Source organism: Rutilus rutilus, assembly GCF_951802725.1.
Source record: "Rutilus rutilus genome assembly, chromosome: 3".
NCBI classification, from domain to species: Eukaryota; Metazoa; Chordata; class Actinopteri; order Cypriniformes; family Leuciscidae; genus Rutilus; species Rutilus rutilus.
In genome coordinates, this window is record NC_140211.1 from 6,730,913 (window position 1) to 6,744,991 (window position 14,079).

The window sequence follows — 14,079 nt, forward strand, 5'->3', positions numbered from 1 at the left end:
CGACCATTTTTTAATACGTGATTTTTATTAATAAACAGTGTTGGCTGCAAAGATGAAGTTGATGATCGCCATATCCATAGTGAATGCGCCTATAGAGAGAAATGCACATCATGGATTACATAATCAGAGAGTAGCCTATTTCTTTTCGTTTTGAATTGTTTCGTTTAAAGACATTTCGAGCTTTCTTTAGATATATTTCTCATGTCTGTGAGGCATACACTGAGTTTCGGTTAATTTATGATGAGATGCGCTCCAGTTCACGTGCAATGCAAGTGATTAATCCTCCATGATTATATTGTCTGCTATATTTGCTTCTTATTTATTAAATACAGGCAATTCGTTGATGAAAAATTGATTAAAATTAAGATACGATTTATACAACGTAAGGTTTTCTACAAAACAAAATTAATGAAGTGGTCAAAATCATGTCTGACCCACTCCATGTCTCCCGATTTATTGCGCATCCTATCTTACTCATGATGTTCACTTTTCATAATCAACATAGATGGAAAAAAAAAATAACATTGTAATATTTTAACAAATATGAAACTAAATGAGCTTATTTAATGGCTACAACACATATAGTAGGCCTACAGACTCTCTGTTTGTACAAATTGCTGCACATTCATTTACTTCTGAATTTTGCACACATAAGTTGAAAGGCATTTGTTAGTGCATAGTAAAACATATCTGCAACATTTATCAAGTTCACAGATAATTGTGCGTGCATTTATAAATTAGGCCTATTATGAACACAGAAAATTCACAAGAATGAACTTGCTTAGGATGAGTATAGGCCTAGGCTACTATTTCAACAAAGTTTTAGAATATAGATTTTTTTTAAACAAAATAAATATTTTTAAAGCCTATATTATCCCGGCCCCGGTGTGATGTGTGCGAGCGGAGGAGACGCTGCACATGACACGTGACGTGTTGCATTTTGTAACACAAGTGCTTGATCAAGGGCTGACCCGGCCCGAGGATAGTGGCGGGAAATATCGGCCCCTGGTCCGAGGGTCGGGTCAAGTTCGGGCTCAGGCAGAGAATCTAATGGCGCTTTTCCACTGCATGGTACGGTACGGCTCGGTACGGCTCACTTATGGCGCATTTCCACTGCATGGTACGGTACGGTACGGCTCGCTTTAAATGGTACCACCTCTGTTGAGGTTCCAAGCGTACCGTACCGATATTAAAATGTGACGTGAAAACACTGCAGATCACTGATTGGTCAGACAGAATCATCTCTACCAGCGTCATTGTATTTACGACACGAGACACTCCCGCTAGCCAGTAGACAACAGCCAACGCTGTAGCGCCTGTTTTAAAAGTATTTGCTTTAAAAAAAAAAAAAGAGTAGGCTATAAACTTCAAAAAAAGAAATGGCTGAATCGTGGTCAGTGGACGAGGTGCAGACGTTCCTCTCGGTAGTTGCCGAGGAGTGGATGGGGAAACACGGAATGAAAAATTTGCATTTAATATGATGTCATGCCAGTAGAGACGGCAACTATACGGTCAGTCCTACCCACTTTGAAGCGGTACTAACTGCAGTGGAAAAGCAACCGAGCTAAAGCGAACCGAACCGTGCCGTACCGAGTCGAGTCGTACCACGCAGTGGAAAAGCGAAGCGAGCCGAACCGTTCCGCGCCGAGTCGAACCGTACCGAGCCGAACCGAGCCGTACCATGCAGTGGAAAAGCGCCATAAGCTCTACTCCATACCTAATGAGGGGACACATGTTTTACCTTAGACATAGCAATCGAGCTATATATATATATATATATATATACAGTATAAATAACTGTTTTCCACCAACATAATTCATGAACTTAAACAAGCTGAATAAACATCTTAAACAAGAATCTGCTGATTCAGATGAACCCTGCTGTGCCTTTTAAAATCCATTCGCATGATTAGAAATATTTGAAGAAACAGAAACAGATTTATTTCCTTTATATTGTTGAGACTTACAACATCCCCATCTCCTCTTTTCATCTTTACAAAAGTAAGAATGTATTCATTATGCTTTCATGTTTGAATTTCATTGTTTCATTGTAAATCAGTTGAGCTTCATGTTTCAAAAACAAAAACTTTTTTTTTTTTTTTGAAAATGTTCCCCAGTGACCAGGGGTGGACTGGGACCAAAAAGTGGCCCTGGACTTTCTGGCCCACAGCAGCCCACATCATAACACATTGGCACATTAAGATGGCAGAATAATTTTTAACACCACTTATAGCATAAAAATATAACACAAATGTAACACAAATGTATAAATGTGTATATATATATATTTATTTGTGTACCGGGTGGGCCGGCCCACATTGGCCCAGCAGCCCGGTGCTCTAGATGGCCAGTCCGCCCCTGCCAGTGACCACAGACAGATTCGTCTCAGAAACACAACTACAACAGTCAGATTTGGTATCAGTTCTATTTGAGCTCTGTGGGTTTAACCATGTCTGACAGTAAAGTGGGTTAAAATAAATATAAACTCAGTACTTCCGCATTGCTCAAGATCATCAAGCTATTTACAGTCACTCGGCATGGACAAACTCAGCGTAAGATAAAGTTTCCCTGAAGATAGAGATTGTAAAACTATTGTAAAAATGACAATAGTTTTACTGTAACAGCTAGCATGTAGTGAAATCCAATAAAGAGATGCACAATGCAGAATGCCATAAACACAAAGAGCAGGAACACTATACATCAACTATAAACTTCAAGATGGAAAACAGAGTGCTTATAAACACAATAACTGGTACTCAAAGAAACAGGGAACCAGAACCTTCAATTCTTCAGACAAATATGATAATGCTGACATGTACACCTGTTTATATTTTAAGAGAAAGAACATTATGTAAATATTACTTTGTTTGCAGCTCTTCAACACAAACCCAATCTAAACAGTGCACCTCTGTTTTGTGCATGTCAAATAAAATCAGTCACAATAAATAAATGTCCTTTCCAATATGCTATCTATTTGTTATTCATGATTAAATAGTAGAATCACTGAAAACCTATTTTTACCGTTAGTGACGTGAGGCAAAATAATTTAGAATGAAGGAAAAAATAAAAATTACAGCATTTCAACAAAACTTCTCCTCACGTATTTAAAGGCTGCTAATGGATCATTGAGGGTAAACATCATTTTGTGCAACTACGCATTACTTTACAGAGAGCTAATGACCTAGCCATGTTCTGCCTTAAAGGGATAGTTCACATAGAAATTAAAATTCTGTCATTAATTACTCTCATGTCGTTCCAAACCCGTAAGACCTTCGTTCATCTTCGAACACAAATTAAGATATTGTTAGAAATGTATTTTCTTTATCTCAGCTTTGTCCATAGAAAAGGCCCTGTGCTCTACAGTGAAAAGGCCTTGCTTACAAATTCCTCTGTATGTATGTAATGCCACATCTGTTTCATATTAGGAAGGACCCTCAGAGTTTGAGGGAGAGAGGGTCCCGTTCTTTTCCATGTATGGTACAGAAAAGCCTTCGGACCACAAGGCTCAGAAGGAAAACTTTACCGGATATTTACCATTTATAGGATTGTTATATAAGTATATCTGATATGATATGATGTCATGTATGTTCTCATTGGTTGAGATTGTGATACTCCCTATACATTTTCATTATATATTCTTTGTTCAGAATATTGGAAGCTAAGCTATTTTTCCTAGCTTCCCAGGCTGGTCTTTCTTCTTTTGTTTTATTCATTCACTACCTAAATAAAGGACGGAGAGAAAAAGGCACTTCGTTTTGGAATTCTTTATATTTCTGACAGATATTTTTGATGAAATACGATGGCTAAGGGGGGCTCAGTTGACAGCTATTTAATTAACACTTTGAAGGCCCAAAAAGGTAGGAAAGACATCATTAAAAAAGCACGTTCCAAAAACGCATCCGAGAGTAAGTTCATCCAACTCAGAGTAGGTTAATGGTTAACACACAAGACATTCTCAACAGAGCGACTAATCAACAAATCACCATGAAAGTTCGGTAAGAAAAAAGCGCGCCATACTATTTCTTTCTTCTGTTTTTGTAAAATGCCAAATTACATATACTGAATATCACCACCTGTTTGGTGGTTGTGCAATCATTTTCAATCCTTTCATTTAATAATCTTTTAAGTTCCCCAGTGTTGAAAATTAAGCTTGTAATGTTGTTTATATGTCTATGTGGTGTTTTTAATATGCTTTAAGTCAAACCATGTGTAAATTCACAAGTCATCACCATTGCTGAGTGTTTTCTCCGTAAAACTGCAGTGAACCAAAGACAGTCTCAAAAACACGCTTTGAAATCGCTGGTGTTTCTGACGTCACAAACTACATTGTGATCAATCAGATCAATGTGTGATCGTCAACGAGTGGATCTCTGAGCTGGTGTGAGTGAGTGGAGGCGGGGCTCATTTGCATATTCATAGAACCGCGTATACTAAATGAGGCAAGGGTGTCGAGTTATATTCAAGCTATCTTAAGACATGAAGATTTTTTTTTTTTCAAGGAAAAAAACTTTTAAATATGTCATTTTGGTGATCAAAGATGAGTTTTAACAGATACAATTATTGACTACAGGGGGACTACATCAAGATGTTAGGTCTGGCAACTCACCATAGACACGGCTCAATCCGAGGGGCGGGATAAACCGCTGTCTTTCAAATTCACTCTGCACGCAATAGGACAGCGCTTCAACCAACCAGAGCGTTTTCCCACCAGCGGAGCTAACGTTAGTTGATAGATTCAACTTTTGAATCTGGCCGGCAAAACTACGAACACATCTTCCGTTCTTTGCTCTTTTTTCAAAGAAAAGCTTAACTCCAAGTCCTCCCGAGTCGCGGCTAAAGCCGATTCGAAAGACTGTTCGCCAGCAGCAGCCGCCATTCTTTGTTTTCAAGTAGCAGAGGGAACCGTCGCAACTCTGTCGTCATTATGTTAAGCCCGCCCCGCCTACTCTATACACGATGTGATTGGCCTGACCCAATTTAGGTTTTTACAGCTCCGTAAGTCAACGGAGAGTTGCTAGACTGCTCTGGCTGCAAAATACATTTTGCTGCCGCTAGGGTGCGTCTAGATTTCTAGGCTAGGACTTTTAATTACTGTGAAAAAGAATTATACTGTTTGTTTGATGCTAATTATATAATAAAAAGAAAGACTGATTAAACTTAATAATAGTTTGTGGTTGAAAAAATAGTAAAAAGTAAATATTTATTTCTTAAGTGTAGTCATTTTGCTTCCACATTGCTTGAAAGGTAAGATATATCATTGTAGCCCCTCACCCAGGTCCTACTTGCCTCGCTCTGCAGGGGCATCGAACTCGGGTTTCCAGCGTGGGAGTCAGGCATTCTAACAAGGAGGCTAAATAATACAGTCTCTAGAGCGCCTCTTGGGATCAGGGAAGTGAGGTTTTACTTGCACAGCATACTAGCTGGCATCCATTACATCATAAATGTTTGTTTTTTTATTGTTATAGAAATACATTATAACTAACCCGGGGCTATGAGCTGCTCCGGAGCAGGTTATGTTCAGAGAGCCTGCGTTTTTGGAACAGAAAGTTGAAGTTATCCGGCGCTTACTTACCCTTAAACATACCCAGGTCATAACATGCTTTCTGGAATACCCCCAGGTGTTTGTCACTAATGGTCAATCATTAATCACTTAATTATCTCATTAACTTCAACACTGCTTCAGTGTTATTTTAAAGCCTTGTAGTGTAGGCACAAATGAACATAAGAGCAGTGTAAAATTAACACTGGGTATTTTGCCATGTACCCAAAAACAGACAGAACATGATGCCATGTGGAAACTTGTGGGTCAGCGTTAAACACACAAACCACAGACGAAATTTCCCTCTGTGAGTAACATGTATTGTGCAAGCTTCACCAAGAGATTATTGTTGTTACTTTATGCTTCTCCTTTGTCATTATCAATCTTGTTTGCACTATACATTCCTCTGTGTTTGTATTTCAATGTGTGAGAGAAATTTTAAAATTAACTGTCGGTATCAATCCTAAAATAAATCCCAGGTATATGACACTGTATGTGTGGTCTGAATCCCATGAATTGCAATGACAACATATGAAGTTCAGGGACTGAACAAACATTTCCAAATGGTTGCAAGTCACATAGTAAGACCACATACTGCAGTCTAAAGACTCAGCACACAGTAACACTAAATAAGACGTATTACTTGTGAGTTTTGGAGAAGGAGGGTGTTGAAATGTTCTTACCAATTCTGCTCTCTCAACCAAAGACCAGCCAACACTATAAATACTGAAGCTCGTCACCTTGTCATGTAAAAAAAAAAAAAAAAAAATCTTCCAAAGTGAAAACTTTGTGAGACGCTGTGACCTGTCAAAGATGCCATGACAAATTGTTCAGATGAGTTTAGAATGAGGGTGACTATATATATATATATATATATATATATATATATATATATATACTATATAGAATATATACACTCACCTAAAGGATTATTAGGAACACCATACTAATACTGTGTTTGACCCCCTTTCGCCTTCAGAACTGCCTTAATTCTACGTGGCATTGATTCAACAAGGTGCTGAAAGCATTCTTTAGAAATGTTGGCCCATATTGATAGGATAGCATCTTGCAGTTGATGGAGATTTGTGGGATGCACATCCAGGGCACGAAGCTCCCGTTCCACCACATCCCAAAGATGCTCTATTGGGTTGAGATCTGGTGACTGTGGGGGCCATTTTAGTACAGTGAACTCATTGTCATGTTCAAGAAACCAATTTGAAATGATTCGAGCTTTGTGACATGGTGCATTATCCTGCTGGAAGTAGCCATCAGAGGATGGGTACATGGTGGTCATAAAGGGATGGACATAGTCAGAAACAATGCTCAGGTAGGCCGTGGCATTTAAACGATGCCCAATTGGCACTAAGGAGCCTAAAGTGTGCCAAGAAAACATCCCCCACACCATTACACCACCACCACCAGCCTGCACAGTGGTAACAAGGCGTGATGGATCCATGTTCTCATTCTGTTTACGCCAAATTCTGACTCTACCATCTGAATGTCTCAACAGAAATCGAGACTCATCAGACCAGGCAACATTTTTCCAGTCTTCAACTGTCCAATTTTGATGAGCTCGTGCAAATTGTACCCTCTTTTTCCTATTTGTAGTGGAGATGAGTGGTACCCGGTGGGGTCTTCTGCTGTTGTAGCCCATCCGCCTCAAGGTTGTGCGTGTTGTGGCTTCACAAATGCTTTGCTGCATACCTCGGTTGTAACGAGTGGTTATTTCAGTCAAAGTTGCTCTTCTATCAGCTTGAATCAGTCGGCCCATTCTCCTCTGACCTCTAGCATCAACAAGGCATTTTCGCCCACAGGACTGCCGCATACTGGATGCTTTTCCCTTTTCACACCATTCTTTGTAAACCCTAGAAATGGTTGTGCGTGAAAATCCCAGTAACTGAGCAGATTGTGAAATACTCAGACCGGCCCGTCTGGCACCAACAACCATGCCACGCTCAAAATTGCTTAAATCACCTTTCTTTCCCATTCTGACATTCAGTTTGGAGTTCAGGAGATTGTCTTGACCAGGACCACACCCCTAAATGCATTGAAGCAACTGCCATGTGATTGGTTGATTAGATAATTGCATTAATGAGAAATTGAACAGGTGTTCCTAATAATCCTTTAGGTGAGTGTATATTTACACTCAGATTCACACATTCTTTTAAGTAAAAGCCCACATCAGTGAATTGCTATTGGACTGACTGATCAGACTTTATTATTATATTTTTATTTTACTATTTACTTTTTAGTACTGTCCAACTATCAACCATATAGATGGCAGAAATGATCCTTTCAAGTGAGTTTACTGACTAGCATTAAACACGGTGCACTGACTCCAGCTATTCATGGATCTATTTGCTTATATTGTTGTGAAGAATTTTTCGAAATCCACAAATTTGTCCTTTGATTTACAGGATTTTGACGACATTGAATTGTAGACGAATTGTGTTACCCGTTCATCATCTATATCTTCTTGTAAAACCATGCATCCAATGCATTGGTAATAATGCATCGCAAAAGAATGCAATATGAACTAGGCTATAGCTATAAATTGCATACACCCAATTTACATATTAGTTGAATTATGTGCTTATACACAAATAGAGAAAAATATTAAAAAGCCCAACAATTTGTTTTTGGTTATAAAAAAAAAAAAAAAAAAAAAAAAAACCTAGACCATTAGGAAATGATTCCCAATTAAATAACCAAAAAGGGAACCATACAGAAACCTGCTTTTGGGGAAAGTGCTATTTGCTGGGGATTTTTTTTACAAGCAACTTACAAGATGAACATGACAACTAATGTGTTATAAACAATAATATTTGTAGTACACAAATTTAAGGTATAATCCAGTCAGCTTAGATGCGGTAGTGAAATGCAGAAAATACGACAAAGAGAACTAGTTATATAGTAGTTATAGAGAGGCAACGCCATCATTAAGTAAAAAGAGAAGGTGTGGGTACAAGAAAGACTGGGGAAATGAATATTCAGAAAGGTGTTGAGGGGGATAGTGAGAGGGCTTTTTGTGACCTTTGCAAAACGTCCTTCTCAATCGGACATGGAGGGGAATACGATGTCAATTGTATTTTTTTTTTTTAAATACTTTTTTTTTTTTTACTGTTCCTGTGGTGTTGAGCAACTACAATTCCTGTTAATCCTATAATTTTATATTATAATTTATTTAAAGTGAATAAATTGTAATGAAAAATAAATAAAATTAAACAGTAAATCTTAAGTGGAAGTACATCTGTCAATTCATTGTTCAAAATATTATGAGTCTTTATTTAGAAAAAAAATACACATTGGTTGGCCTATTCATGAGCATACATCAGCAATTACTCATGTTTAGGAGAATAGGGCATTATTAATATACCATGTAAGGTGGTATGTGCTAGAAATGGGTAAACCACTATCAGTGAGTCTGCCAGTGGGCTGGGGGCACCGCCGCGCCAGTCAGTGTCCCACATTGTCCCTCAGAAACATACCCCTTGTCCCCCCTTGGGCTTATTAGCAGGTGGTCACCCTAGCTGTATCCAATAAGTATTATATGGCCAAAAGTGTTTAAGAATGGTCTATAAATGTCTGCAGGGCAATACGGTTCTGTTTTGTAGTTTGCACTTCACCTTGAAAGTACAGTTTGTGCAGTGTGATCATGATCTGGATTTGCATGATTTGTCATGTTTCATTAATACCTCTTTGTTTATTGGCTTATTTCAGGTCATCAATGTTGTTACTGCATGGGTGATTCAGCACTGAATTTTGTACCCCTTTATTTAGTCAAAAAGCTCCAAACACAAGCAGGAGTGATCACAATTATTCATGAATGTAAGTATTATCCAAATAGGAAATAGGCCTCCATGAGTCTTAAGGAAATCATTTATAAATCCCAATTACCAATCCACTGGCAATGTGTGGTTTGTAAGTCAAAATTGATTATAAATTATGCACTTCTCTATAGCCAAGATATTTATTCATGTATTTTTTTTTTTTTTTTTACTTTTTTTGTTTGTTGTTTCTGGTGTTGATGAATGATGAAATGTCGTTGTTGTCAGGCTATTGGGTGAGATTTTCTTCTTCGCCTTCTCTCTTGAGTACAGGAAATAACTTTCTTTAAAACAGACTGTGTGTTTGACAGCGTGTCATTAATAGATCAGTATGGAGCTCAGTTCACTTCTTCTGATGCTCTGTGAGTATTATTTTCTCATTTATTATGCATTAGAGCAAATATCAGGTTTTGATATGTATTTTAACTCATTCATAGGCTTAGTTTTTCAAAAAAACTTTTTTTTGGACTTGGTTATTAGTTACATTCATGTTTGTCTATTTCCACAAGCCTCTTTCTTTCATTTGACATATTCTCAATTATTCTTCAGTTATTGTCTGCAATTGTTTGTTTTGTTTTTCTATCCTTTGTTCTTTATTAAAACATTAAAATAATAATTTCATCTTCAGAGGAGTCTGCAACCTTCCAGGTCATGTTTTGTGTTTGCTTTCATTCACACCTGACTCTGTGAACTTAAAGGGCACTTATTCCCCTTTCACAAGATGTAAAATAAGTCTCTGATGTCCCCAGAGTGTGTATGTGAAGTTTTAACTGAAAATACCCCACAGATATATGTTTTGTCTAATTTAATTTAAAATGTCTGAACAGAAACTGTAGCAGTGTTCAGTTCGAACCGGAGTTCGACAAATACTGCATACAGAGCCAGAAAATATATGCTGAATGGAGATAGAGCAGGTATAGTTTAGTTTAATTACGGTTATAACTTATTTGTCATCTTGTTTTTGTCCACTATTAATACAAGCCTGCTGTAGCAGACCCTATCTGAATGATGGCCAAAAATATACTGATGAGTTTTATGAAGTTTATTGTACATCACACAAAAGATGAAGCGTTAGTTTTACTCCAGAGAATCACTGTAAGAGCTGAATAAAAACAGTATGAAGTGCGCATTAAAGTCTTGTCCATAAAACTCTTTATATCCGTAAAACAAATCTGATTGATTTTGGCTCGAGGTCATGGTGCAAAGGGTTGATTTTACTCTGAACCATCCCTTTAACTTTTTTGCTCACCAGCCACTGTGGCTAGTGGTTTTTAAAGGGTCATGAAACCCTAAACCAAATTTTACAATTTTAGTTACAAGCCACTCAGCATTTTCACTGGCCACAATTTTGACATCGATACCATAGGGAATCTGCCATACAGATATTTTAAATATTATCTCATAATTTGGCAGACGGTATATTAGGCTGCTGTCAATTTAAGGCCTGACACACAGACCCACTATACTGTTTTATATAGCCAGTAGCTATACTTTTATGTACTGCACTTTGGGTGTGAGCACAAAATCTGCAGAAATGAGTACATTTGCTCAATACGTGCAGTCCCTCGACGAAATTCAAGCCCTGTTACACCAACAATATTCATCCTGAGCAAATGAAATGAGTGCGTAAAGGTGTTGGTAAGGACGAGTCACGTGCGCATGCGCTACTTTCTGCCAGTCATCATCAGAAGCAGGATTGTGTGTGCAAAGTGTGGGTCAATAAAAAAATGTAAGTTGACTATTAACCAAGTTAATGACAAATGCTGGTTAAGGAGTTTGTCAAGCCTTGATACAGTGTCATCCTTTTATTATTGATTAACAGTGATGCAGCAGTTTGTCGCGTGCTTGTCGGGTGCACGTGAATGTGCCGATTATGTTCAATATTAGGCCTACTTCCAATTCGTATTATTAATATTGCATCCAGTGTTTGATTTGTATGTATGTATGTGTGATCATCACATTAACAGCTGAAATATTTCACGTTTATGAACGCGATGTTTCTGATTATGTGCCGTTCATTTAAATCACTTCATTATTAGTTTCGGTTTTGAATGTTTTACCATTTCTGACCACTAGGTGGTAAACATTTGCGTAATATTGCGTAAACATTTCGTTGCTTGTATATTGATTTGATTATTTTATTCTAGAATTGAACTTGATAATCTCTTTATTTGAGAGATGTGGTAGCTTTGTGGAAATAATGTTTGTGTAATAATACACAAGACATTTGGGCAATTCCAGCGTTATGGATGTGACATTTGAACTCATGGTTCAGGTGAAATGTCTCAGAAAAAAAAGAAGAAAAAAAAAGAAAAAAAAAACTTCTTACAATATTTAAATTGGAAATGCATATTCTCAGAGCACCCAATCTGGGGAATTGACAGGCAAAATATGTTTTTCTAAAATATATTTAAGCACCCCCAAAAAAGGAAAATATGCGTGCGTTATGGATGTGACGGGAAATGACAGAGTTTTTGGTATACTGTTCGATTTCCTTTAAAGTCTGTGAACTTTTAAGTCCAATGTATAAATATTGCTATCCACATGATGAAGGGGTCTTAGCTGAACATGAAAATATCAATGTTTAAAATATATATATTTTTATGAAGTGTATTATGAGGAAAAACCAACGTTATGGATGTGACAAAAACCCTGTTATGGATGTGACGCGTCTGAAATACATAGAATCTGTTTGGAAAATCAACAATCAAACCATCATGGCACTTTTGTTGACGCATAATGGCTGTTTTGACATTAAGAAGACTGTCTGAAATGATTCTGAAGCGTCAAGATCTCTTTATTATAGCCCTTATAAATTCAACAGGCAGTGCTGTTATGACCAAATTACTATATTTATTTCTCAGGCATGCCTCCATCTTTCTGCAAAATGCTTACTGTTAAAATAAAGTTTAAAAAGGGGGGTCTTTGATACCTTTTTTTTGAAAGCATGAAATATGGCTGGTTGAAAATATAATTTAAGCATTGTTGCTCACCTCATATGTGGTGGATAAACAAGGCAATTTTCTTAACATTTTTGTTAAAGCACATTAATACAGTATATTACAGACCTAAATGGACAACTTAAAAAGGGTTTTGTTCTTTTGGTTAAAACTTTATTTTTTCATGGTAAAGATGACCTTTGCATGGAATTGCCCATTTGTTAATATATATCTTTATTCCTTTCCCTTTGTAAACACACTATTAAGGTGTAAATGTACTGCTGTGTTGTGCCCCTCTTTTGCCTGGAACTAATCGAATCCAGTGTGTTCTGACCAACACCCCATTGAGGAAAGCTACATATAAACCATCACCTATTACAGTCCAACCTTTTCAGTCCTATTATCGAACAAAAGGGACGGGTTTGTGTGTCAAATCGCTGTCGGAGAGATTAGAAAGTGAGAATTGTGTATCTTGCGGAAGAGTTTCAGATATTTCAATATCGATATCTATCGGAAAATCTATATTTTTGACATCTTACTCTCGTCACTTGATCCGTGAACTCTGATTCCTGCTGCACTATGTACGAGCTCATGTTGGATGAGCTGGATAGAATTGAAGCGACAGTTAATCTACACCCGAATCGCTTTACAATCATTTCAGGGAATCTCTCCTCAACCACCACCAGTGTGCAGCATCCACTTGGATGATGCGACAGCAGCCACAGTACAACCAGCGCGCCCCCACACCCACGCGCGCACACACACACACACACACACACACACACACACCAGCTATAGGTGGAGAGGAGAGAGAGTGATGAGCCAATTCAGTGGATGAGGATTATTAGGAGGACATGATTGATAAGGGCCAGTGGGTGGAATGAGTCCAGGACACCAGGGTTACACCCCTACTCTTTACAAAAAGTGCCATGGGATTTTTAATGACCACAGAGAGTCAGGACCTCGGTTTTACGTTTCATCCAAAGGACAGTGCTCTTTGACAGTAGCCTATAGTGTCCTGATACTACACTGTGGCGTTAGGACCCACACAGACCACAGGGTGAGCAGCGCCCCCTGCTGGCCTCACTAACACCTCCTCCAGCAGCAATCTGGATTTCTCAGGAGTTTCCCCATCCTGATACAGACCAGACTCAACCCTGCTGAGCTTCAGTGGTCTACAGGGTGATATGGCTGCTGGCTATCACCCTGTATGCATATTATGAATGAATGTTTGTTTTGCTGAAATACATTTCTGTGAATGTGGAATTTTCTTATAAATGTTTAGAATGACATGCATATGGACGCCATACAAATATATGCCTTATTTTTTAAAAGCAGCATCTATAATTTGTGTTCTCTCTATTTCTTTCCCTCTTTGTTTCTTTTTGGAGTTTTTAGCTCTGACTTCAAATATCCATTCTGGACACACTCAATGTGAGTTGCATATTTGTTCTTTATAAAACAATACATGACACGTGACCATGATGACACGAGCAATTACAGACATTACTTCCGACTGTATATTAACTCAAGACTGTATCATTATATTCTTCCAGATAGACCAGTACCACATCTAATTGTATATCCCCAGAGATCTGTGTTCACGGGAGACACAGTAACTTTCACATGTGATCTGGGAATCTCGACTGGATGGACGTTTTCCTGGTACATCAAGACCATGTGGGATTATGGCATAAATCATTATTCAATGTTTCAATTGATCAATGTTCAAGCCTCTGATGGCGGATATTATGGGTGTTCTGCATCCAGAATA